This window comes from Ambystoma mexicanum, chromosome 3p, assembly GCF_040938575.1.
Source record: "Ambystoma mexicanum isolate Mex_15411 chromosome 3p, UKY_AmexF1_1, whole genome shotgun sequence".
In the NCBI taxonomy this organism is placed as follows: Eukaryota; Metazoa; Chordata; class Amphibia; order Caudata; family Ambystomatidae; genus Ambystoma; species Ambystoma mexicanum.
In genome coordinates this window covers 1,031,767,621-1,031,793,517 of record NC_090925.1, presented here as the reverse complement: position 1 = coordinate 1,031,793,517, position 25,897 = coordinate 1,031,767,621, and positions in this window count along the sequence as shown.

Here is a 25,897-nt window from a genome sequence, read left to right as displayed (position 1 = left end):
CAATCACTACATTGAGCACGGTTGTGGAAACTAAGAGAATTATGCATAATTCTGTGCAGGCCGCAGAGATTATAGCATTGACCTGAGCTTGTGAACTTTCCAAAGGGCTTGCAGTAAATATATATACTGATAGTCAGTATGCCTTTGGGGTGGTTCACAACTTTGGGAGGCTTTGGTCAGAAAGAGGGTTCCTAACTTCGCATGGCACCAAGATTCAACATGGCTCCCTAATAGTGCAACTACTCTCAGCGCTTGCACTCCCTACTCAGTTAGCAGTTATGAAATGTGCAGCACATCGAAAGATTGTGGATGATATTGGAAAAGGGAATGCTTTCGCTGATCAGATAGCTAGACAAACTGCCACAGATCTTTTCACGGAAATGTATGTTTCAAGGGAGACTGTAGATGCCTATGTAATGGATGAGGGTGTTGGGTCTGTACGGGATATCCAAGCTGATGCCACGATGGGAGAGTCTAAGAGGTGGGCTGAAGGCTTGGGAAAACTTGATGATGATGGGTGTTGGGTGGACTTGGTCGAAGGAAAATGGCTGTTACCTGGCGCCTATGTCATGATGATGGTTGTAATGGCACACGGCCCTACACATGTTTGTGCCCAGCAGGTTACGAAAATATTAGAAAAAGTTTGGGCAAATGACAAGATTTCGAAAATTGCCCAGCACTACGTCCAGAAATGCATGATTTGCCTACAACACAATGTGGAAAAGGGGACATCAACTCCAAGGGGAAGTTTTGGGCCACCTTATGTCCCCTTCAAAGTTATTCACTTTGATTTCATTGAAATGGAACGATGCAACAATTTAAAGTATGTCCTTGTGGTTATTTGTGCCTTCAGTAAATGGGTTGAGGCTTTCCCTGTTAAAGATGCTACAGCCATGACCACTGCGAAAACCATGTTAAAGGAGTACTTTCCCCGGTTCGGTTTGCCGAGAGTTATCTTGTCGGACAATGGTCCACATTTTGTCGCCGCTGTAATCCTACAGATATGTGCAGCGTTACGAATTGACAAACGGTTCTATTCGGCCCGACATCCTCAGAGTGGCGGACTAGTAGAAAGACACAATGGTATCATTAAGAACAAGCTTGCTAAGACTTGTGCTGGCACCAAACTAAAATGGCCGGACGCCTTACCGATCGTGTTACTAGCCATGCGTAAAACCCCTCAAACTAAGACTGGGCTCTCTCCATTTGAGGTGGTAATGGGGAGACCTGCCAATATATGGAATCTTCCAAAATGCCGAAATTTAAAGAATGTTGAAAATGTACTACTTTCAGATTATTGTAGCCAATTGACTAAAAACCTGTATTTGATTTACCACCAGGTACGAGAAGCTTTACCTGTACGATACGAGGGCCCGGACCACGGCATACGACCTGGGAGTTGGGTGCTCGTCAAATCATTTGAGCGCACCTCCTGCCTCGCGCCTCGCTGGCGTGGGCCATTCCAGGTCCTGTTGGTCACCCAGACAGCGGTGCGGGTAGCTGGACGAAAGAACTGGATCCACGTGCCACACATCAAGAAACTTCCTCGCCCTGTGCCACACGCTACAGAAGAAACAGAACCCCTCGCTGATACTGCAACCAATGATCCCAAAGCAGTAAGCAGCACTGAGAGTGTGTCGGAGAATATCTCTGAGCCCAGGAAGCTGCCATTTTGTCTCCACACTCTCTGCAAATTTTGCACCCGGAAAAGGCTGTTTCAAATTCAGCCTCTTCACTTGTCTCTGACACGTTGCTTCCAGCAGGAAGTGACGACATATTGTTTCCGGATCAATCAGTACCAGGAAAAGTACGATACAACTTGCGACCACGAAGATAGTCTTACAGCACGGTTCGGCTGTGCAGTCGGAGAAGGAAAAGGGTCATCGAGGGCTTGCTTTTGCCCAAATTTGAGAAAAGGGATTCTGTTGGCTAGGGTTGTGGAAGGACTAAGAAATCGCACGACCGGGGGGTCGCCAGCAACGAACATTGGGGTTTCCATCTGAAGACTACAATGCCTGCTACCGCCGCCGCTCATATTGGACTCGTAAATAAGGGGGTGACCCACCGGGACTATGGACAAAATGCCTGGGCCCCGAAAACGTATTGCTGTATTCTTGTAATGATATTTGGTTTTTTAATAGTCGCTGCCTTAGGATTATGGTACCTTGAGGAAACTCACTTTTTAGAACTTTTGTTGCCTACTGAAAGTGCACCCATTGTTCCTACTCCCTTTGCACATTTGCACACTTTAGCCCCTCGGGATTCCCAGCACAGACAAAGGTACCATAATAACACTCTACTACTTATCAAGAATGCTACACATGCCATTTTTAATAAATCCAACTGCTGGGTCTGCTCACATTTACCACAACACGGGGATAAGGGGCTAGGTTGGTATATTCATCCCTTACCGTTGACAACTGCCTGCTATGCTTCTCTTAGAGCACTGTTCTTTGACCGATGGAATGATAGGATCTCAGGGAACTTTGATGGCACCAATTTGAATAGTTTTGAGAAACGTGTTTTGACTCCCCTGGGATGCTCGCGTTTTGCAAATAGGAGTAAACCGAATGTTGCTTCTATTAGGCCTTCTGAAAGACTGTCTCGTCCTTTCCAATCTTTGATCTCTTTTAAAATGGCTCCGATAGGCAATAAGGATGCCATGCCTCCTTCTTACACTGTTAACCATAGCCCCGATTCAGTTTCTTTTTGCAAACATAGGAATGGAACTCAGTCAATGGGAAAATGTTTAGGTTGTGCCAACGTTGCTAATTTGACTGGAGAGAACAGACCTTTGTATGTAGGCGACCCTATCTACTTTGTCTGCGGTAATGTAGCATTCCCATGGTTGCCCAGGGATTGGCAGGGAACCTGTTATTTAGGGATCCTGTTACCTGGGGTGTTTATAGCTAGTACAAAAGAAGTTTCGTAGGCTCGTCCACGGCGGGATGAGAATGGTGACACCCCAGCACAAGTATTGGGAGATATAGCAAAATCAGTTGTGCCATTCTGGGGGCAGATAGCGAATTCAGAAGATATCAGAAAACTAGCGAGAGTACCGGAGAGAACCATCAACTGGACCACGGACATACCCTATAATATGACGTTAGAACAAAAGGCGATAAGATTCGTAGCACTTCAAAATCGAATGGCATTAGATGTCATTCTGCCTGAGCGTGGTGGAGTATGCAAATTAGTGGGGTCCGCTTGCTGTGTTTTCGTACCAGATTCCTCCCCAACTATCTTCAAGGCAATACAAAATCTGCACGTCCTTAGTTCTGAACTGCATGTTCCTGAGGGAAATTGGGATCTAAGCGCTTGGTTCTGGGACTTCTTGCGGTCTTGGGGTTGGAAGGTCCTTTCGGTCTTATTGATTATTTTGGGAATACTGTTGTTTCTTTGTTGTTGTATTCAGTGTCTGCCTGGTATGTGTTCGATACTAGGGGGATGTTGCGCACAAGCGATAGGTTCGATAGGACATAAAGTATATGTCCCAGATAAGACTTCCAAAGAATACATATTGAAGGATATTTTAGCAAAAGACCTAATGGCAATAGATATTTCAGATAGTGATTCAGGGTGCATAGACAATGATGCATGGAGTTATTTGCAAGGAGATCCAAAGTAGTTTTTAGCACTTGGCATAGGCCAAAAGGAGGGTTTGTCGAAATAGAAAGTATATTGTGCCTCCTATTGTAATAAATATATTTAATATTGGCCTACGCCAACTGCTTGAAAGTCGCTTGCGAAAGAAATCTGTGTGCAAAGGTCCTGACCTTAAATCCATGTAGGCCGCCATTTTAGGTTAAACTGCCATTTTAGGATTAGTTGTGTAAAAGTCACCCTGTGAGCTAAAATGGTGGACGATGTCATTGCAGAATACAACATGGCCGTCTTGACCTCTGTACATAGCTAATGTGTAATCTGCCTGCAGGCCACTTGTTGAGGTCATGAACTGAGACCTTGTCGTTCACTGACCCATGTGTAGAAGGATTACTTGTGCAATGAAAAACTAATCCACGAGCATATGTTGAGACAATGTATTCAAATACTGAACAAAGAACATCTGTTTAACTACATTGTATTAATGTTTAAGAAGGCCTGCATGGAAAACTTTAGAATACACAGCTATTGCATACGCTTGTTGATACATGTATTAAAGGCAAACCAGTTATATGCGGTTATTTGAGACTTGCCACGAACCCTAGATCGGTGATATATTAAAAGGAATATTAACCCGAAGTGGGGCTGGGCATCGCGCCCACAAAATGTATAAAAAGCGAATGCATTCTAATGTACAGGGTCTCTCACTGAACACACTAGAGTTTGTTGTGTTGTACTGAGGGCCGATAGCTATCTGATTTTGCTCTGTTTTTGAAATTGGATTTAGTATAGAATAAAAGTACTTTGTATGTTCCTTTGTAACCCGTGTTCGGTGTATTTCCTTTTGGGATACTCAGCCTCGATATTCTTTTTCTGTTTTCACAGTTGGCGCCCGTATAGGGACCCTCAAGATTGATGCCGGATTGTTGAAGGTTGACACACGCTATCGGACCGGGATCAGATGGTGTGACATAAAGGGACCCCTGGATGAGACGCGACACCTCAGCAGCGCTGCACGACCCGATCCCTGGACGATTAGCTTGTGGTCTGAGACAGCATCTTGACGAGGGTCCACTTATCGAGGCGGGCAGATTTGCCGAAATCACCATAAACGAGGTAAGATTAGTTAGGTAAGATGTTCCTTTGTAACCCGTGTTCGGTTTATTTCCTTTTGGGGTACTCAGCCTCGATATTCTTTTTCTGTTTTCACAACCGAAGACAGCCTACGAGGGATAAACCACAACGTGTCTGGCATGATGGCACGCATCAAGCTCCTGGAGGCTAGAGTGGACGATAGCGAAGGCAGATCCAGGCAAAACAATGTTCGCATACTTGGTCTTCCCGAGAAGGCGGAGGGGGATTGTATGGAACTATTCCTCGAGGAATGGCTTGTGGACACATAAGACGCGCAATCCTTCTGAAAATTTTTCTCCATCGAACGGGCCTATCGCATTCCAACTGGCAGGGTCACCCCGGGAGCACCGCCGCGCACAGTTATCACAAGATTTCTAAACTATAGAGATAGGGATACGGTGCTGCAGTTGGCGAGATCGAAAGGGTCAATCACGTATAATGGATCAAAAATCGCCTTCTTCCCTGACTTTACCAAGGAGGTGCAAAAGGCACGCCAGTCATTCGATCCGCTCAAGAGGCGCCTCCACTCAGTGGGTGTTAAATACGGACTAATCTTTCCGGACCAGCTCAAGATTTACCATAAGGGGACATCGGTGCATTTTACAGATCCCAAGGAAGCATGGAGTTGGGCCGAGAGGAACATAGATGGAGACTGGGGCCCTGGTGGAGGGGCGGGGGAGAAGAGAACGCAATAGACCACATCCTGAGCACCCACCTGACATGGATTTGCAACAGCAACAACAAATTGAGAATCAGCACCAAGAAAACACATACGGAGCTACAACAGCCAGTGAAGATGCCTGAAACATCACACAAGTAACGCAACAGAGCTCACACTCCATAATGGAAACCGAACCATAAGGCATATCTAGGCTGGCGGCCGACTGAACATCCGCCCCCCGTTCAAGGCAACGAATCAAAAGTTAAAGATTTAATTGGTTGAATCTTTATATTGGGTCGACAGATGCTTCAGTTGAGGGTGGAGTATGGGGTGGGGGGAGTTGAGGATGACGTTTTTTTCTGTTTTCAATGTTTAGCATCAAGGGCAAGATGAGTACGCTGTACAGATCAAACACGGTACAACAGCCACGTATACAATCGAGGAAACACATGCGCAAATCTACACCCCAAACAGCCAATGGCACCAGAGACTAATTCAGCCCAAAGAAGGCTCAAACTCCTGTCATGGAACGTAAATGGGCTGGGATCCAGCATCAAAAGAAGACTGGTACTGCAACACCTAAATAGACACTCCCCGGATATAGTCTTTCTGTCCAAAACACACCTTGCAGGAAATGTGCAAATTCTTCCAAAGATCAAACTACCGCACAGCAGTGCACACTGGTTTCTCCATGGGTGCGAGAGGGGTGCTCATACTGATCCATAAAAGACTTCCGCTTGTGATCACGCACATGCTACAAGATAGAGGAGGTCGCTATGTACACATCCAAGCAACGCTATGGAGCCAAACCCTGGCACTCATGGCAGTATACTCCCCGCCACTTCTCCTTAATGTCCTGCTAACCGAAATTACCCCCATCCTGGCAGCAAACCCCGCAGACACATGGGTGTTAGGAGGGGACTTCAATGAAGTCATGAACAATATCCTCGATCGCACGCACTTGAGAGCCAGGAATCCCGTCACCACCACCAAATTGGCTTCCTTCGCGTCAGCACTGGGCCTGTGTGACGCGTGGAGAGACCTGCACGCGGAGGTTCGACAGTACTCTTTTCATTCTGGGGCACACGCATCGATGTCAAGAATAGACTATTTCTTCTTACCATGCCAAAATATTCATAAAGTATCCAGCGCATTCTTCCTCCCGCGAGGGATCTCCGACCACTCCCCACTGGTACTCGAACTGGAAATGGCAAGACCACGACCGCCCCCCTTGTGGAGGCTGAACACCTACTACTTGGGGTTCCCGGACCTTCAGGAAAAGATGGAGGCAGCTACTTCCAACTATTTTGAGTTGAATGCAGGCTCAGTTGATGATTCCAATACACTATGGGAAGCGTACAAAACAGTCTTACGAGGTGAAATCATCTCATGGACCTCGGCAAAAAAGAAGGTACAACGCGAGAGAATCACCGAAGCCGAAAGCGAAGTCACGTCCAAGGAATTAGATCACATTGCCAGTGACACCCCGAAGACGAACAGAGCCCTTATAATGGCACAGCAGGAGCTCCACAATTTAGCCTTAGACTGTGCCAAAAAGGTACACATTGCTATGAAAGCACGGCTGTACGAGATGGGAGAAAAAGCAGGCAAAATGCTTGCGTGGCTGGAAAAGCACGACGAAGGACAACAGAAGGTGAAGTGCATCAGAACCTTGAATACAGATCTTGTCTGCTCCGATGCCGAGATTGCAAAGCCCTTTGCAGAATTCTACGAGGACCTTTACAAACCCCCCCACCAACGCTGCAGTCAGCACCATACTGAACGACATTGACCTCCCAACACTTACCACAGAACAAGCTACCACTCTAGACAACAAAATTAGGGCTGACAAAATATCAACAGCCATTGCCCAACTCCAAACAGGCAAGACCCCAGGTCCCAATGGGTTCCCACTTGACATCTGGAAAAAGCTGAACCATCCTGATATACCCACCACTTGCTCAATATGTTCAAGCACTCCCTGGCCTGGGTGAACTCCCACCAGACCTCCTTAAAGCCACTGTCGTATTGATCCCACAAAAAGGGCAAACCCCCGGAGGAATGCACCTCCTACCGACCCATATCCCTAATCAACAGTGAAGCCAAAATTCTAGCCAAAATACTAGCCAACAGGCTACAATTGGTCATTACGTCACTGATCCACGCTGACCAATGCGGCTTCATGCCTCAAAGGTCCATGAGAATGAACATTCGCAGGCTGCACCTGGCGCTGGAGAGAGCACCTGCTTTGCAACAATCACTTGCATTGTTGGCCATAGATTTCGAAAAAGCATTCGATTCAGTTTACTGGGAGGCCTTATGGGCAATAATGCGCAAGATGCAATTTGGGGAGCCGTTCATAAAATGGGTGCAACTCCTCTACAACAATCCAACGGCGGAGGTCAGAGTAAATGGGTGGCCCTCACGTAATATCTGATTAGGGAAAGGAACCAGACAAGGTTGCCCGCTCTCTGCAATGGTGTTTGCAATGATAATGGAACCACTGGCAGTCCTTCTGCGGGAAACCACCACGTGGACTGGCTTCAGATGGGGGCCGAATTGGGAAGATAGGATATCCCTCTATGCGGATGACCTCTTAGTATATCTGGGCAACCCAGCGACCTCCTGCCCCGTGGTCACGCAACCACTGACTAACTATGGAATCTTCAGTGGACTCAGAGTAAACTGGTCCAAATCTGTGCTGATTCCGGTAAAAGGGGTAGACTGTGTACCAGCATTGGGCTTCCCATATCAAGTAGAAACCACTCAGTTCCGCTACCTGGGCATTCTAATCACCAATGGGCTGGATAGCTATGTAAAACAAAACTTGCATCCACTAGTTAAGAGATACGAGCAAGATGCAGCCCACTGGCAAGTACTACCACTGACATTGCTAAGCAGGGCAGCGCTATTTAGGATGCTGGCCCTACCCCGGTTCTTATACATCCTTCAAAACGCGCTTCTCTATGTCCCCACTGAAGAGTTCCGTAGAATAGATGGAACAACACGTAAACTCTTTTGGGGTGGGAAACACCCGAGAATTGCCCTCAAAACTCTCCAATGCTCAGTCTGGGAGGGGGGAATAGGACTTCCAAATATCCAGATCTACTACTGGGCGACACAGATGGCGACAGTCAATGATATATTGCACGGAGACCCGTCCATTCCCCATATAAAAACTGAATTAGCTGCACGACACGCATGTCCCTGATTGAAAGCCTCTACTGTAAACAGACTCGCCCTCCTGAACGCACGATAGTGGCGCATACAGCCCTGGTGTGGAAGGAAGTACACAAACACTGAGGATGGGACAACAAAATTACCCCAGTCCAACCCGTCTGGAACAATGCTCACCTCTCGAGCCTCAGCAATCTCCCGAAATGGCCAAACTGGGTAACAGCCGGCATACTGACCATTCAGCAGGTATTCGTGAACGATCAGTTGATACAGTCCCCCGAGCTTGTGGCAACATATGGTCTCCCGGACACTGAACACTTCCACTATGGACAATTACAAAATGCCCTCACCATACATAGGGCCCAAATGGCGGACATGCCGGAATGTACGCCTATCGAAAGGAATATAGTCATAGACAGTGTGAACAACAAGGTCACGTTTGTTTATTTGTTTGTTTGTTTGTTTGTTTGTTTTATTTCTAATGCGCTCCAGACCCATAGGTAGAAGGTAGAAGGTAGAAGGGTGCAGCAGGTAGGATAATGCGTCTACTATGTACAACGCTATCTCCTTATTTGCCACAAAAGAGCTGCTGAACCTGAAGATGAAATGGGAATGCGATGTGGGCCCAATATTACCTGAAGACTGGATCTCGACTCTGATGTATCCTAGAGACTCTTCCATCTCCGCAAGAATCAGACTCGTTCAATTGAAGATTCTTCATAGGATATATTATCCCCGAGTGGCTTTGTATAACTGGGGCAAAACGACCGACCCCAAATGCCTACGCTGCAAACAGGAAGAAGGGACCTTCTATCATAACCTCTGTTAATGTACACGTATACAACACTTCTGGCATAAGTGTAGCGAAAGACTCACTAAAGTAATGTGCCGTCCGATCCCAACAGACCCTAAACTCCTCCTTTTGGGTATTGAAGATGCAGTAGACATGTCTCGCTTTGAACATGTCTTCTCTCGTCAGCAACAGGAATTGCCAAAAGGAACATTGCGCAATTGTGGGGCTCAGAAGTTACCCCGAAATATGACCAATGGATGTCAGATGTGGATGCCATCATCCTAATGGAACGCAGAGTCTATCAAGCTAGAGGCTGTTCCGGGCAAAGCAGATAGAATCTGGGGTAAATGGGAACAGACATTATAACTCAGATCCAGAATGGAAAACGAGCTTTGTTGCACAATTCTGCCAATGCCACGAACGATGACGTCACTTTTTGCGGCTGTTTGAGAAAGACTAATACGTAAACGGCCATTTGCTGACTTGTTTGCACTTATTTCTCACAACAACTGTGTCTCCACGTCTGCTTATATCCAGATCATATCAGATTGTACTACTCTGACTTTTGTATGCAAAGTTATATGGTTATGTTTTGTATTATCGCACACAATGTAATAAAATGTGTTATAAAAAAAGAAAAGAATGCAGATCTTACCTTAACCCTGCAACTAAGATGCACAGAGTGTTCGATTGTGTCCTTTTACCCTTTTATTTATAGCTCAAAAGGGAGTGTTCAAAATCAAGCCACAGTCCACTAAAGGGTTCTTCACGCTTTCCACTTGTCAGGTTATGCGTCGTCCTTCTTCTTCGTCATCGATCTCATCTGGACATGCTGTGGTACTTCCCCGATGATTATAGCTTCTTCACAGTGGGGTGTAGGCAGAGGGGTTTCCCCAGCGTAGATTTTGATGTCCCCCAGGAAGATCCAAGCATGCCTACCCTGCAATTTGACAGCAGATGGAGTTACGTCCTCAATGACAAAAGGACTGTTGAATCTGGGCTCGTCCCACTTTTTCTTTGTGTGGTTACAAACTAGGACCGCATCTCCAGGGTATAATTTGGGAAGTTGAAATTCAGTAGGTTGGGTAGTTGAAACATCTCCTTCTGTGTTCTGTACTGCCTTACACCCTCGTCTCTACAACTGTCCTGAAATTACAGAAAAACTGGAAGTCATACAGTTCAAATCATTTTGCAATTCAAGTCTTAAAACTTCTGATGTTGGCCGAGCATCACTTCTAACTCGGGATGGAGGCATTAAGGGTGTTCTCATTCACCTTCCTGTCACGATTTCGTGCGGCATAAGATGGTGGTCAGAACCTGGTTGGTTCATTAGTGCATATAATGCCAGTGGTAGGCAATGCAACCACCCTTTTTTCAGAGGAAGCTCCAACTTGGCTATTCTTTCTTTTAACAGGCCATTGAGCTTTTCACAGAACCCATTTCTTTGCGGATGATAAGCTGAAGAAAACTTGTGTTTTATACCAAGCAACGAGCTGATCTGTTCAAAAAGTGTATTAACAAAATGAGGTCCATTATCCAATCTCATTACCTTGCACATCCCCCACCTAGGAAACACTTCTCACACTAAGAACTTAGCTGCACAGGTATCGTCTGGGTGTGTGCATGGACCCGCCTCTATCCATCTAGAAAAATGACATGCTGCAACAAGCAGGTATCTATATCCATTGCATACTTGTATCATGTCGACATAGTCGATATGCAAGTGCTGAAAGGGCCATTGGGTCTTGGGATGACTCCCCTCACTATGCGCAGTGTACGCCCAGCCATGAATTGTTGGCAAACAATACAATTTACCATAAAAAATGCAACATGCTCCATCAGGTTCGGTACGAACCAATCCTCAGCAATAGTTACAGCAAGATTATCCCTAGTTGTATGCGCTGGGTAGTGTAACTTTTCTAGTGCTACCCTTAATAAGGCTATAGACATCACTGGTTTACCAGTTCTGTCTTGTCGCCACAATGCTTCAGAGGAGTTTAAAGAACACCCTCTTCGCTTCCACAAATTCTTTTCCTCTTGCAGTGCCTCCGCTTGGAGCCCCACTATCTGAGTTTTTGGCATATGATTATATCCCTTACCCACAATCATCATCACATCGATACTTTTATTCACATTAATGGTTTCAATATTCATCATCCCTGTATCTGTATTTGCTATGCGCTTTGCTTCAGCGTCTACTGCTTGATTACCGTGCAAGATAAAATCTGTCCCTGTCATGTGAGCTGCGCATCGAACAACTGCTATGCCCACTGGGAGTTGTAGTGCCTTAATAAGCCTGTCCATGCATGCACCATCGATGTCACATAGGTGGAGTCGCTGTACACTGTACTTCCTGTTCTGCATGATTCTCAATCGCGAGTATCAACGCCAATAATTGTGCAGCTTGCGCTGAATAATGAGTTGGCAATTGAGTACTCACGAGCACTCGAAGTTCTCCATTTGCCAGATGTTTCACCACCGCGGCACCTGTATATCGTTGTCCATCATTTTGACCGATTCTCGAAGACCCGTCAATGAAAACAATCTCTCCCCCTGCGAGTGCATTCTCCTTTACTCTAGGGAGCTCATCACATAACTCTTCATAGTTTGTGCATGTCAGGTTTTGCTGGGTATCTTGGTCTTTAGTGGTTAGTTCTATCAAGTAGTTGGTTTGGTCTTAACTTTCCCTTGCAAAGAATGGGAAGTGTCCCTGACCAAGATGGTGGTCCTATGTAAGAGCCCTGATTGGGTGGAGAAGTCAGGTGGGAAGACAATGGACATTCTAAACTGCCTTTCATTGTCAGAGAGCCCAGATGAGAGGGCATGTTTCAAGATCTCACCAATTTTTAGGCCCAGAGAGACTTAGAAATCCCTTGTACAGGAAAAGTAGTTGTTTGTTTGTTTGTTTGTTTGTTTGTTTATTCATTTGTTAAGCGCACCAGACTCGTGAGTAAAAGGGCGCAGTGATATGGAGATGCAAGACTTACATAGTTACGTATACACAGGTTACAATATTTACATAATAGCACAATATACAGTTTTTACAGGAATACAGGATATATACAATGTACAAAATAGTACGAAGAAAGGAATAACCAGTGGAATTAAATAAATGATCAGTAGCCATTGTACAGAGGATAAATGTGCCACATGGGGCCCTTTGTAGGATACTAGGCTCCCGAGTGGATCACAATGCACAAGGTCTTCAGAGATTAATGCAAAGATTAGTACAGTAGTCCGCTGTTGCTGCAGGATGACCCAGTCACTAAGGAAGTGGGCAAATCTTCTAGGAGTGGTGGGCGACTAAGGATCCGCAGCAGTGATATGTTTTATTAAATTTTTACTGAAATGTAGGTAAGGTTGGTCCGCTCTCAGCTCCTGGGGCAATGAGTTGCAACTTTAACAGCCTTAACAGTGAAGCTGTTCCCCCCAATGGTGGTGAGCTTGTATTTAGGAATAGTCAGACAATTAGTGTTTCCAATTCTAGTAGGTCTGAGAGAGGTTCTTCTCTGGAGTTTATCTATGAGGTAGCTAGGGGCTGCGTTGTTAAGGGCTTTATGTGTCAAGGAAAGCATTTTTAGTAATATTTTGTTTGATGTGGATAGCCATTTATGTTGACGTCTCAAGGAAGAGGTGTGAGTTTTATTTATGCCTAAGGCTGCTCTTAGGGCGCTATTCTGTAGTGTTTGGAGCTTTTGAATGGTAGATTTGTTGGCACCACTGTAGAGGGCATTACAATAGTCGATTCTGGAGAGTATTAGAGCTCTAGCCAGGATCAGACAGCTGTTGTCAGAGAGGAACGGTTTACCAGCTCTGAGTAATTTGCAGGTGTAAGCCGTGGCCGAGGTAAGGGATTTGACCTGTTTATCAAAGGACAGTGTGGAGTCCAAGTAGAATCCAAGGGTTTTTACTTCCTTGGAAACTTTAATGGTATTACCGTCAATATTGAATGATGAGTATTCTTGGCCTAGTTTTTTGATATTGGTCTGCGAACCCAGAATTATAAGTTCAGTCTTATCATCGTTCAAGCACAGGCCATGAGTGGCCATCCATGCTTGGATGATGAGGTAAACTTTGTTCACTAAGCCCATGTCCGTACCGTAATCTCCAGAAAGTGGGAGGAGAATCTGAGTATCATCTGCATAGTTAGTGTAGGTGATACCCAGCTGGTCCAGATCGTCGAACAGTGGCTTAGTGAAGATGTTGTAAAGGGTAGGCGAGACACAGGACCCTTGGGGAACACCGCATAGGATGGGTGTAGGGTCGGCAGCTGATGAGGGGGAGAAGACTCTCATGGTTCTCTCACTCAGGAAGGACTCAATCCATTTGATGGCACCCGTGGAGAAGTGAGCTGCAGAATCAAGGTGCCGGCATAGGGTCTTGTGGTTGACCAGATCAAATGCGGCCGAGAGGTCAAGTAGGAGCAAGAGTACTGTCCTTCCTTTGTCTCTCAACTCGTCTATTTGGGACTTTAGGTCGATTAGGGCTGTCTCTGTTCCGTGTAGTGGACGGAACCAGATTGTCTGTTGCCTAGAAGTTTATGCAGTTCCAAGTGTTTTTGAATTTGAATGTAAGCGCTTTATTCAATATTTTTAGTAGAAATGGGACCGTAGTAATGGGCCAGTAGTTCCTAGGAATAAGGGGATCTAGTGTCTGTTTCTTGAGGAGGGGTAGCACCCAGGATTGTTTAAGGTTAGCATGTATGGTACCTGTGGTAAATGAGGCATTTATCAGTTTAGTTATGAATGGGGAGAGTTCTCTGGCAGCATCTATTATTAGCTGTGCTGGGCAAATATTGCCTTTACAGTTCGAAGGCTTCAAAGATAGGATCATTTTTTCTACCTCTAGGGTAGACATTTTAGAAAAATGGAAGGTAGTGTTGTGAGCCGATGGTGACTCGTTAGGCAGGAGAGTGTTGGGCGAGTGCTGTAAATTCAGAACTTCTTTTTTTTGTTGAATTTTATTCTGGAGTGTGTCAATTTTATTCGCTAAGGCATGTTGGATGTCTGTACACCAGGATTTGTCCTTAGTACAGACATCGCGAATACTGATTGGGGACTCTAATTCTTTGAGTATACAAAAGAGTTCTTTCATACTTGAATTTGAGTTAGCAATACGCTTATCGTATGAATTACGTTTTGCCTGGCAGATTTCCTTCTTGTAGTGTGAAGAAAGTGAGGTTAATATGGCTTTGTTCTCGCTAGAGGGGCAAAGTCTCCAATTGGTTTCACTTTTATTCTTTAAGGTGCGGAGGTCTTTAAGTTGTGGAGTGAACCATTTCTTTAAATGGGCTATTGGTTTACTAGGCCTAAGTTTGATAGGGACAATTTTATCCAGAGTGGTGAGCATAATGTTGTTAAATTCCTGAACTAGGCTGCTAGGGTCAAGATTTTCAGGTAATTCGTTGAGTGTGGGCAGAATGGCAGGGATAACTTTCTCTACCGTGATACTTTTTTTTACTTCTGGTTGAGCATGGTGGCACTAGTGGTTGAGCCAGTGGAGTAGGTCTTATAGTGGATAGGTGAAAGGAGATCAGAAAGTGGTCTGTCCATGCTAATGGCAGGACAGATGAAATAGTGGCTGAGCAATTAAGGTCCACTATCCAGTCCAAAATTCTCCCTTTAAGGTGGGTGGGTTTATTGACTTTTTGGGTGAGGCCTAATGCTTTGATCGTATTGGCTATTTCAGTTGCATTTTTATCCATTTGGTCATCAAAGCCTAGGTTAAAGTCACCTAATAAGAGTAGTTGCGTGGTAGGTTTAAGGTTATTCATAATGATATTATGCAAGTCTTCCTCAAAGGTACCAAGAGGGCCAGGTGGTCTACATATAAGGTGTATAGTAAGGGATTGTGAGTTATTTATCTGAATTTTGGCAGTGAGTGTTTCACAGGATTGTGATAGATGGGCAGGGACTAGTCTGAGGCCAAGAGCAGTTTTAGAGATAATAGCAATACCGCCATCTCGGGCATTATCACGGTCTTGTCTGACTATGATATAGCCATCAGGGATAGCTAACATAAGAGCAGGTCCTGCTGCATTATGGAGCCAAGTTTCCGTAATGGCGAGGAAATCCAGGTTCCCTTCAGTGAAGTCGGCGATATCAGTGGCGTGTGCGACTAGTGATCTTGCATTGAGAAGTGCTCCTTTGAGAGGGAGGGCCTGAGGTGTTTTGTTGACTCGGGTACGTTTGTCAGAGATATTGCAAACTTTAGGCTTATGGTTGTTGAACTGAAGGGTATTCGCGTTCAAGGTGGACATTGGAGGAGGCAGCTTAGGGTGGCTAGGTGGTTGTAGATTGAGTTTGTAATTAGTTTTGAGGTTGGTGGCCGGAAGGGCTCAGTGGTTCATATAATTTAGCTAATCTAGCGCGAAGTCTGTTATTTCTATTGGACGTGGCGCATGGTAAAGAAGCATAAGGTATTGTCTCTCGGGCCTTGTAGAATATGGAGAGATTTGGTTGCACAATATTTGTAAGGGTTGGTAGGCTAAGGTCTGAGGTAGGTACTGGATACTGGCCAGTGTATTCTAGACCGCTGGTGTCCACCTGTATGGCAGTAGCCATGGTACAGAACAGTATTGCTAAGTTTTGCATCCTTCCAATTTCAGTGTCAGGATGGTGTAGTGTCTAGTTGCAGTACCTAGGTTCAATTGGCCGCATGTAGTATAGGTTAAGTCATCAAATGATAGTATCAGGTGATACAGGGCAACGATCAGCATAGGCAGTGACTGAGTGCGCAGATGCACAGTGGACGTAGGTCAGCATAGGCTAAGACTCGAGTAGACTAGATGTCAGAAAATCTAGGGTGACCTGTGAGTATGATTGAGCAAAAGCATAAGCAGGAAGTACCAAGATTCAATATAACATTAGGAACCAAGAAGCACTAGATAGGAATGCAGGTGTGCACAAATCAAATGCAAAATTACAGGGTACCCAGATTCAGTATTCGCAGTAGGGTCCAAAAAGGCGCTGGGTTAAGATGTAAGTAGGCACAAATCAAATGCAAAATCATGGGATACCTAGATTCAATTTTAACATTATTAGCCAAAAAGGCACTAGAATAAAATGCAGGTTGGCACAAATCAAATGCAAAATCAAGGGGTACCTAGATTCAATTTTAGCAGTATTAGCCAAAAAGGCGCTAGAATAAAATGCAAGTTGGCACAAATACAGATACACTAATGCTTGCGGCATGGGTGGTCAAATCGATATCAATATCAGTTGTGAGGCACAAGAAGTTAGGCAATGTAGATACCCGAAGACTTGCAACATAATGTGGGCATATCAGACGATGAGCACTGCATACAGCATACGAGGGCAAAATCTGGGGCGCAGCAGGTTGGGAAGGTGCATTATGGGCTGGTACATAGTGCTATGTAATCTAGACGCAGTCAATTTTAGGCACAGAGCATTTACTGGTGCAGGCTAGCCGAAAGAAGTAATGGCATACCTCACTGTAGGCATATGTACGTATGTATATTGGTAGCAAGGTGTGCACAGGGAGCCGCTTTGTATAATGTGGCACTTGCTAGATCAAAGTAAGTTGTTACAAGAAATAGGTGGCGCTCTGATAGATTTACTCATTTGGGTAAGTACAGCGAGAGTATGTTGGTAGGCATCGCAGGTGCTAGGCTTAGATAACTTCACCTGGCGGAGGGGGGTCTGAGTCAGATAGGTTTGTGCAAGTATCTTGGGCAGCAGATTATAAAGTAGCAAGCGTACGACAGAGAGGATGCGAGCTTCGAATTCAGAACAGTCCTCAGGCGGAGTGAGATGAATGGCTAGATATATGTTTACATGGGCAAAAACATTGTAATTATACAGCGGCTATGCGACGCAAAGTTGAGGCTCAACAGACACATGTGCGGATCAAGCATAAATCATACAGTGGGCAGTATGTTACGTTAAGAGTCCGTCCAAGCCGGCATACATCACAGTATGAAGCGGGCCGTCCATGTTAAAGGGTGCAGACACAATACGGGAGGATGTGAAATAGCGTTACAGCTAGGGTGGTTTAGCGCAATTGGTTGAGTGGGAAAAGTCATGAATAGACTTAGGTTGAGAGGGTGGTCATGAGTGGTAGTACAATTGGGGAATGTCTCTCACCTAAAACCGGATGCAGGATCAGAATCGTTGACGGACCGGGCAGCTAGCAGCTCGTCTAGCTCGGTCTGCTCAGTCTGGAGCCTTGTCTCAAATGCCTTATTTCGAAGGCCGGCGCTCGCCTACTGGTGGGATCTGATTGGCTCTATAGGGGAGAGCAGCCAATCCGGATAGCTCTGGCAGCAGGGCTCAGAGTGAAGAGGGTCCGGGGAAGTCAGGAGAGTGGAGCAGAAGCAGAGTTTCACTGGCAGGAGCTTTCCCTAAAGCTTGAGATAAGTTACTGAACATTAGTTTGTTTTTAAAAGCTGTATTCAGCTAACGGAACTTATAGTATAATAGGGGGGTACATATATACAAGTCAAGAAAAGAAAAGTTTCTTTTTGAAAGATCCAGTTGAGTGAGCTCTTGCTCCAACTGTGGATAGACAATTTTAACAGGAACCAGTGAGTAAGGCAGTTTTATCATCACCAGTCCATCATTCTGTTACTGCTGTGCGGTTCAGCATGTACTGCTGAAGTGTATATAGTTTGTTTTTTAAGTAACAGTCAGAAGTAATCTGAAAGCTGTGTGCAGTGTTAATGTATAAATGATTTGATATGTGGAATTAGAGGAGCGCATGCGCGGTGGTTGCCAGTAGCTATCGTGACTTGCAACGCACCTGCGTGGAAAGCCAGGCAAGTCAGGCGTCGGGAGTTTGTCACCACACGTGCGTGGAGAAAAAGCCATTCTACAGTCATTGCAGCGCATGCGTGGCATCTCATCAACTCGGAACAAACAGCATTGCGCGTGTGGATTAGTTTTTGTGCGCGTGCGCCGTGAGGTATTTTCCGCGGATGGCACTGTATGCATATTTAGGTTTTGATTTTACGAGCGTGCGTCGAGAGGTAATTTCCGCGGGTGGCACAGAGTGCATGCGCGGTTGCTGACCCGTTGTAAAGACATTTCGAAGGTGTGCAGAGCACCGTGGTCTAACTATTCTTAAAGCTTACATGTAAAGAAACTGAAACCCAATGTCTAGAGTCAGTTGGCTAAAACTCTTAAGGATGTCACAGACAAGTTATCCAACAGTAAACAAAGCCTGGAATAAAATACAGAAAGAACAGTGTGTTAGGCGGAAACCTGTGCAGTTCCCTCTGGGACCACTGCAAAAGATTTAGGACTACAGGTGTTGGCGGTGAACCCACTTGGTAGCAGTCTGCACCACACAGATTCACTTGGTAGCTGTGGCTGAGCAGTCAGACTTCTCTCAAGAAAAGTTGAGCAGTATGTGGAGTATACAAACTAGGGCAATTCTTCACAGCAAGACAAGCAAACACGCAACGAGGCTTAGTGTAAAGATATCAAGGTATTTATTTATAACACAACATCTAGGGAAAACACTTGTAACGCTCACCTGGTTCCCTCGGAGGCGCGGGTCTTGACTGGGCGGTGAAACCGTCTTCAACGTCAGGCGTAGGATTCGTTTGGCTCCCGGATTTGGCCCCTTTCTCACTGAAAGTTTGACCTGAAGGGTGAGGTGTCTGCAAGTGGAAAATCAAGGTATTAGTGGCTGGAAGGTTGGGAGAAGTTCCAAGCCCTTCTCTCCCTCTCTCCCCGTGGTACTCGGTCGATTGTTGTGCTCACCTTAAATAGGTGAATGCTGGGCTCTCCATCCTGCGTCTCATGCAGGGGCGCTGGGTCCAGTTACTTCACTGGATATGAGTTCAGCCTCTTAATTGCAGAGGGTAAGTTGAGAGTGATGCCGCCGTGTGCTGCACGAGCGTGACTTGTAAGTATTAAAGTTCCCTTTAGATTGCTCTCTTCAAATGTCTTATCTCCTTAATGTCTATGGGCCTCATTCCGACCCAGGCGGTAAGTTACCGCCTGGGTCGTACCTTTACCACCATGGCGTAAACCAAGTTTACGCCATGGTGGTTGGCGGACTTACCGCCCCATTCCGAGGTTGGCGGGGCGGTAAGTCCCCAATCCCCATTTACCCTTCCCCATTCCCATTTTTGCCCCATAGGGCATAATGGGAGTGGGGAAGGCGTTAATTACGCCACCGTAAATTACGGTGGCGTAATTAACAACAAGGTCCCTTAGCGCCATGGATTTTAACACCTGCTAAAAGCAGGTGTTAAATCCTCCATGGCGCTAAGGGACCTCGGAATCAGGCGGTAAGGGTCGGCGCTGTTTACGCTGCCGTAAACCCCTTACCGCCTGGGTCGGAATGAGGCCCTATGTCTTTTCCCTTTCAGATGCTGTCGGTGCCGAAGAAGATGCTCCCCCCAGGTTCGTGGCAGAGAGCGTAACAAGAAGATGGTGAATACGAAGGCACGTAAGTAGAAAGGCTGCTCTAGGGCTGTAGAATGCACCTTAATGTCTCTTTTGTCTTTACAGGTGCCGGAATGCAGCGCGAGCAGAGTTGGAGCGAGCGTAACACAGGTAAGCAGTTTTGTAACTAAGCGTTACTAACCAATGTTCTTTGTCTTTGCAGGCCCGATGCCGGACGAGATATGCAGAAAAAACGCCTTGAATGCTGCCGATGGATCGGGTAAGTTGAAACGCTAACTTTGCCTTTGCCTAACCTGTGCCTTTTGTTTTGCAGGAGCTGCTGAAGACTGAGGATTGGTTCCCAGCAGGTAATTTTCGTATTCACAGGATCCGGAACTGAAGATTCGCTGGACCTGACACGGTGAGCGTCCTGCTGCAGATGCAGAATAACGCGAAGCACATTGCACCAATCGGGTGTGGTTTAAATAGTCCATAGGAGTGCTTAGGTGTCTTCTTCCACAGCCTCGCCCAGGCACAAGTGTTCCTGCTTCCAGAAGGGGTCCAGCATCAATGATCCAGGGAGTGGTGCCTGCCCCACCCAGAAGGAAAAGTAGTCCCTGCCAGAAGAGAGTGAAACATCATCTTGCTGGTAAGTAAGCAGCATGGTCTGCTGCAGGTAGGTCCACCCAAGCACTTTCACACTTGTTATGAGCCCGGCGCTTCCTGTGCCGGGACGGGTCCATGCTATGAGCCTGGCACCACCGGTCAAGGTCCAAAAGGTCCCTATTGGGACTTGCTGGTGCCGATAGTATATGTTATGAGCCTGCTTCCAAGGATGTTGGGTAGGTCCTGACTCCTTGGAAGCAGTGGTCATGACAGCACCCCCCCTCAAGGCCCCTCCCAAATTCGTCTTCTCCGGGGGTTTCGGTTTATCAGGAAAAGTTTGATGAAACTTCTTAACCAGACGGGGTGCATGAACATGTTCCGACGGTTCCCAAGATCGTTCCTGGGGGCCATAACCTTTCCAGTCAATCAGATAGTATAATTTTGATTTGGAAATCTTGGAGTCTAAGATGTCTTGTATTTCGAATTCCAGTTCTCCGTCCACAAGAATAGGGTCTGGAGATTTCGTCAAACGGGTTCCAGGTTGCAAGGGTTTCAGTAGAGAAACGTGGAAAACTGGATGTATTTTCATATGGGCAGGTAGGCCCAATTTAACTGCCACTGGATTAATTATGGCAGTGATTGGGTAAGGTCCCAGGTATCGCGGATTGAAAGTACGCGGCCCTTTTAGATGTAAATGTTTGGTGGATAGCCAGACTTGATCTCCCACAAGATATTGAGGAGCTTCCTTTCGATGTATGTCCGCACACTTCTTGTATTGTTCCTTGGCCCGCTTAAGGTGAGACGTGGCCTCTTTAAAGGCTTGAGTGATTGTAGAATGCAGATGATCTACAGCGGGTGTCCCAAGATTTTGAGGTGGATCAAGATTTGAAGTGCGAGGGTGGAGTCCATATAAAAGAAAAAAAGGAGTTTTTCCGGTTCCGGCATGGACTGAATTATTATAAGCGTACTCCGCAATCCAGAGAATGTCTTTCCAAGTGCCCTCCGACTGTTGTAACATGCAGCGCAGATACTGTTCCAGGGTTTGGTTGGTCCTCTCGGTCTGCCCGTCGGTCTGGGGATGATGGCTGGTTGAAAGCCTTACGTCAATTTGGGCTAGGCGACAACAACTCCGCCAGAAGTGGGAAATAAATTGACTTCCTCTATCTGAGATTAAAACTGAAGGAAAGCCGTGCAACCGAACGATGTTTTCGAGGAACTCTCGGGCCAGAATTGAATCTGTAGGTAACCCTTTCAATGGGATAAAATGAGCCATCTTCGAGAATAGGTCCACAATCACTAAGATTGTATTAAATCCGGAGCATGGTGGTAAATCAGTGATGAAGTCCATGGAGAGAGTATGCCATGGGTGTGGAGGAATGTCTATTGGATGTAAGAGACCTGCTGGCTTCTCCTTCTGGCTTTTGCTTTGAGCGCACACACCACAGGAATTTATGAAATCCTTAATGTCCTTTCTCCAAGACGGCCACCAGAAATGTCTTTTTATCTTTTCCGACGTTTTGGCAATGCCGGGATGTCCTTCCATTAAGGAGTCATGGTAACAAGAGATCACCTGTCTTTGTAAATCGGTACATGGTAGATATAATCTTCCTCGAAAGTATAGTAAGTTCTTATCCATTGTGAAATCTTTTCCCTTGAGTTGCCAGTCTTGCACTTCTGCTGGAGTCAGAAGTTCTTTAACTTTAGCTTCAATGTCTTCAATGGATTGTGCACTTATCAAACCCAGGATTCTCTGTTCCGGAATTATGGGTACTGGTTCAGGATTGGTCGTGAGTTCATCTACTCCAATTCGGGAGAGAGCATCTGCTTTACCATTCTTGTTGCCTGGTCGGTAAGTTATCACAAAGTCGAATTCGGCAAAAAATAATGCCCAGCGAAGTTGTCTAGAGGATTGAGCTTTGGCTGATTTAAGGTACTGTAAATTACGATGATCCGTGATGACGGTGACTGTGTGTCGGGCTCCCAGGAGATAATGCCGCCAGGCTTTAAAGGCGGACTTAATAGCCAAAAGTTCCTTATCTGTAATGGTATAGTTGATTTCGGGAGCCGAAAATTTGCGGGACCAAAATGCTACTGGGTGTAACTGGTTTGTTTCTGGGTCTCTTTGCGAGAGCACTGCTCCCATTGCGAAACTGGAAGCATCAGTCTCCACGACATAAGGAAGTTCCGGGCGAGGATGTTTTAAAACTGGAGCCGAGGTGAATTTTGTTTTTAGTTCCTGAAAAGCTTGTTCAGCCTCCGTAGACCACTCGAAACGTTTATTCTTTCTGAGAAGGGCAGTAATGGGTTGGACTACTTGAGAAAAATCAGGAATAAATCTACGATAAAAGTTGGCGAAGCCCAACATGCTTTGAACTCCTTTCACTGACGTTGGTGAGGGCCACTTAATGATAGCGTCCACTTTTCTTGAGTCCATGTGGACTCCATTAGGTGACAAAATAAATCCCAAAAATTCGACCTCCGTGACATGAAAAACGCATTTCTCCAGCTTTGCAAAAAGTCTGTGTTTTCGGAGCCTCTCCAGTACTGCTGTGACGTGTTTTCGATGATCCGCCTCAGAGGACGAGTAGACCAGAATGTCATCAATATTGACAACTACACATACGTCGATGAGCTCTCTGAGGACGTCATTCATAAAATACTGAAAAGCAGCCGGTGCGTTGCATAACCCAAAGGGCATTACTTGATACTCGAACAGTCCATATTTAGTACGAAAGGCCGTCTTCCATTCGTCGCCCTCTTTTATTCGTACTAAATGGTAAGCTCCTCTGAGGTCCAGCTATGTGTAGATACAGGCACTTTTAACTTGGTCAAGAAGTTCAGGGATCAATGGTAACGGATATCTGTTCTTAATCGTAATCTGGTTCAGGGCACGGTAATCTATACATGTTCTCAGGTCTCCTTTTTTTGCAACGAAGAACAAAGCTGAAGAGGCTGGGGACTTCGAAGGATGGATAAATCCATTAGCCAGGTACTGGTCCAAATACTGCCTCAGGTGAAGATTTTCAGGTTCTGTGAGGGCATAAATTCGACTGCACGGAGGAGTGGATCCCGGAACCAAGTCTATCTGGCAGTCGTATGATCTGTGAGGAGGCAGCGAATTAGCTTGATCTTTCCGAAAGACATCCTGAAATTCCCGGTATTCAGGAGGCAGGTGATGACTCTCAGAAGTAGTTGCTACTAGCTTAGTGGTAGGCTGAGGATAACAGGTAGGAGCGCATTCTGGAAACCGGATTGTCTTTGCTCGCCAATCGATTTGGGGATTGTGTTTCTCCAACCAAGGGATTCCCAGGATAACTTGAAACTGCGGAGCCTTGATCACATCAAACACGATCTTCTCTTGATGTCCATCTTGGCTTACCAACGTCACTTCCATGGTGGTGTGAGTTACTGGTCCGGAAGCTATTTCCGTACCATCCACGGTGGTGATGACGTCTTTCACCGTCTTAGGACAAAGAGATAGATTCATCCTGGCGGCCAATTCACAGTCCACGTAATTGCCGATTGCGCCACTATCAATGTATGCTTTAATGGCAGGCATACGATTGGGTTGTTCTGGACTCACGAGAACCATGGGCATGATGAAATGCGAGGTCAAAGAACTGGTTTTAACGCTCGGCAAGCGGACCTCTACACTTGTCGGGCGAGGTCGTTTTCCGACTCTGAACCTTTGGCACCTTTATCGGAAGCTCCTACTATCTTCTTCCTTGGTTTCACTGGGCAATCTTGAAGGAAATGCCCTGAGTTTCCGCAATAGAGGCACAATTGCAGTTGTCTTCTCCTTTCCCTTTCCTTTTGGGTTAGAGGTCCTTTCACAACCCCAATCTGCATGGGTTCCACGGTATCATTTCCTTTAGCGGAACTCTGTGGTCTTGAAAAAGTTCGAGTCTCAATTCTGGAACGATCGGCTTTTCGATTTTGTATTCTATGATCCAATTGAACCACCAGATCGATGTATTCGGAACAGTCTTGTGGAGGATTCACCACCTGAGCCAGAACGTCTTTGAGTTCTCCACGCAGGCCTCTGTAGAAAAGGGTGATCCTCTTATCCTCAGGCCACCCGGTTTCAACCACTAGTCTGTTAAATGATGCAATGTAGGCCAGAAGATCTTGATTGCCCTGTCGTAGTGAAAGAAGTTCATTGTCCAGGGCCTGTCCCTGAGAATGTCTTGCGAACAATCTTTCCATACTAGCTTGGAAGTCCTGGAAATTGTAAAGAATTGGGTTATCCTGAGTCACTAAAGGAATAGACCAATCTGCGGCACTGCCACTAAGATATGAGAGCACGAAGGCCACCTTAGCCTGGTCCGTTGGAAAAGCGGCAGGTCTACACAAAAAGTGCAAACGACACTGATTGATGAACACAGCATATCTTTTCGGATCACCTGAAAAGCGTTCGGGCGGGGCCAAAGGTACATTTCCTGGTAGATTAATTTGCACCGGATTAGAGGAAGTCGTTGGAGCATGGCTCCCCCCAGGGGTAGGCAGAGGAGTTTGTCCCACTTGGGCTTGCAACAATTGTCTAGCCAAATCGTCTGTTCATTCCTTAGAAACCACTAACTCCCTCCTTAGGGCATTTGTTTCCTGGCGTGCTGCGTGTACTTCTGCTCTCAACTCCCCGAGCAACTGGGCCAATTGGTCTGTGTCTGAAGTTTCCATTGCGCCTGGGCGGGAAATATGTGGTAAGGCTTCGCGTTCTGTAACGCTCACCTGGTTCCCTCGGAGGCGCGGGTCTTGACTGGGCGGTGAAACCGTCTTCAACGTCAGGCGTAGGATTCGTTTGGCTCCCGGATTTGGCCCCTTTCTCACCGAAAGTTTGACCTGAAGGGTGAGGTGTCTGCAAGTGGAAAATCAAGGTATTAGTGGCTGGAAGGTTGGGAGAAGTTCCAAGCCCCTCTCTCCCTCTCTCCCCGTGGTACTCGGTCGATTGTTGTGCTCACCTTAAATAGATGAATGCTGGGCTCTCCATCCTGCGTCTCATGCAGGGGCGCTGGGTCCAGTTACTTCACTGGATATGAGTTCAGCCTCTTAATTGCAGAGGGTAAGTTGAGAGCGATGCCGCCGTGTGCTGCACGAGCGTGACTTGTAAGTATTAAAGTTCCCTTTAGATTGCTCTCTTCAAATGTCTTATCTCCTTAATGTCTATGTCTTTTCCCTTTCAGATGCTGTCGGTGCCGAAGAAGATGCTCCCCCCAGGTTCGTGGCAGAGAGCGTAACAAGAAGATGGTGAATACGAAGGCACGTAAGTAGAAAGGCTGCTCTAGGGCTGTAGAATGCACCTTAATGTCTCTTTTGTCTTTACAGGTGTCGGAATGCAGCGCGAGCAGAGTTGGAGCGAGCGTAACACAGGTAAGCAGTTTTGTAACTAAGCGTTACTAACCAATGTTCTTTGTCTTTGCAGGCCCGATGCCGGACGAGATATGCAGAAAAAACGCCTTGAATGCTGCCGATGGATCGGGTAAGTTGAACCGCTAACTTTGCCTTTGCCTAACCTGTGCCTTTTGTTTTGCAGGAGCTGCTGAAGACTGAGGATTGGTTCCCAGCAGGTAA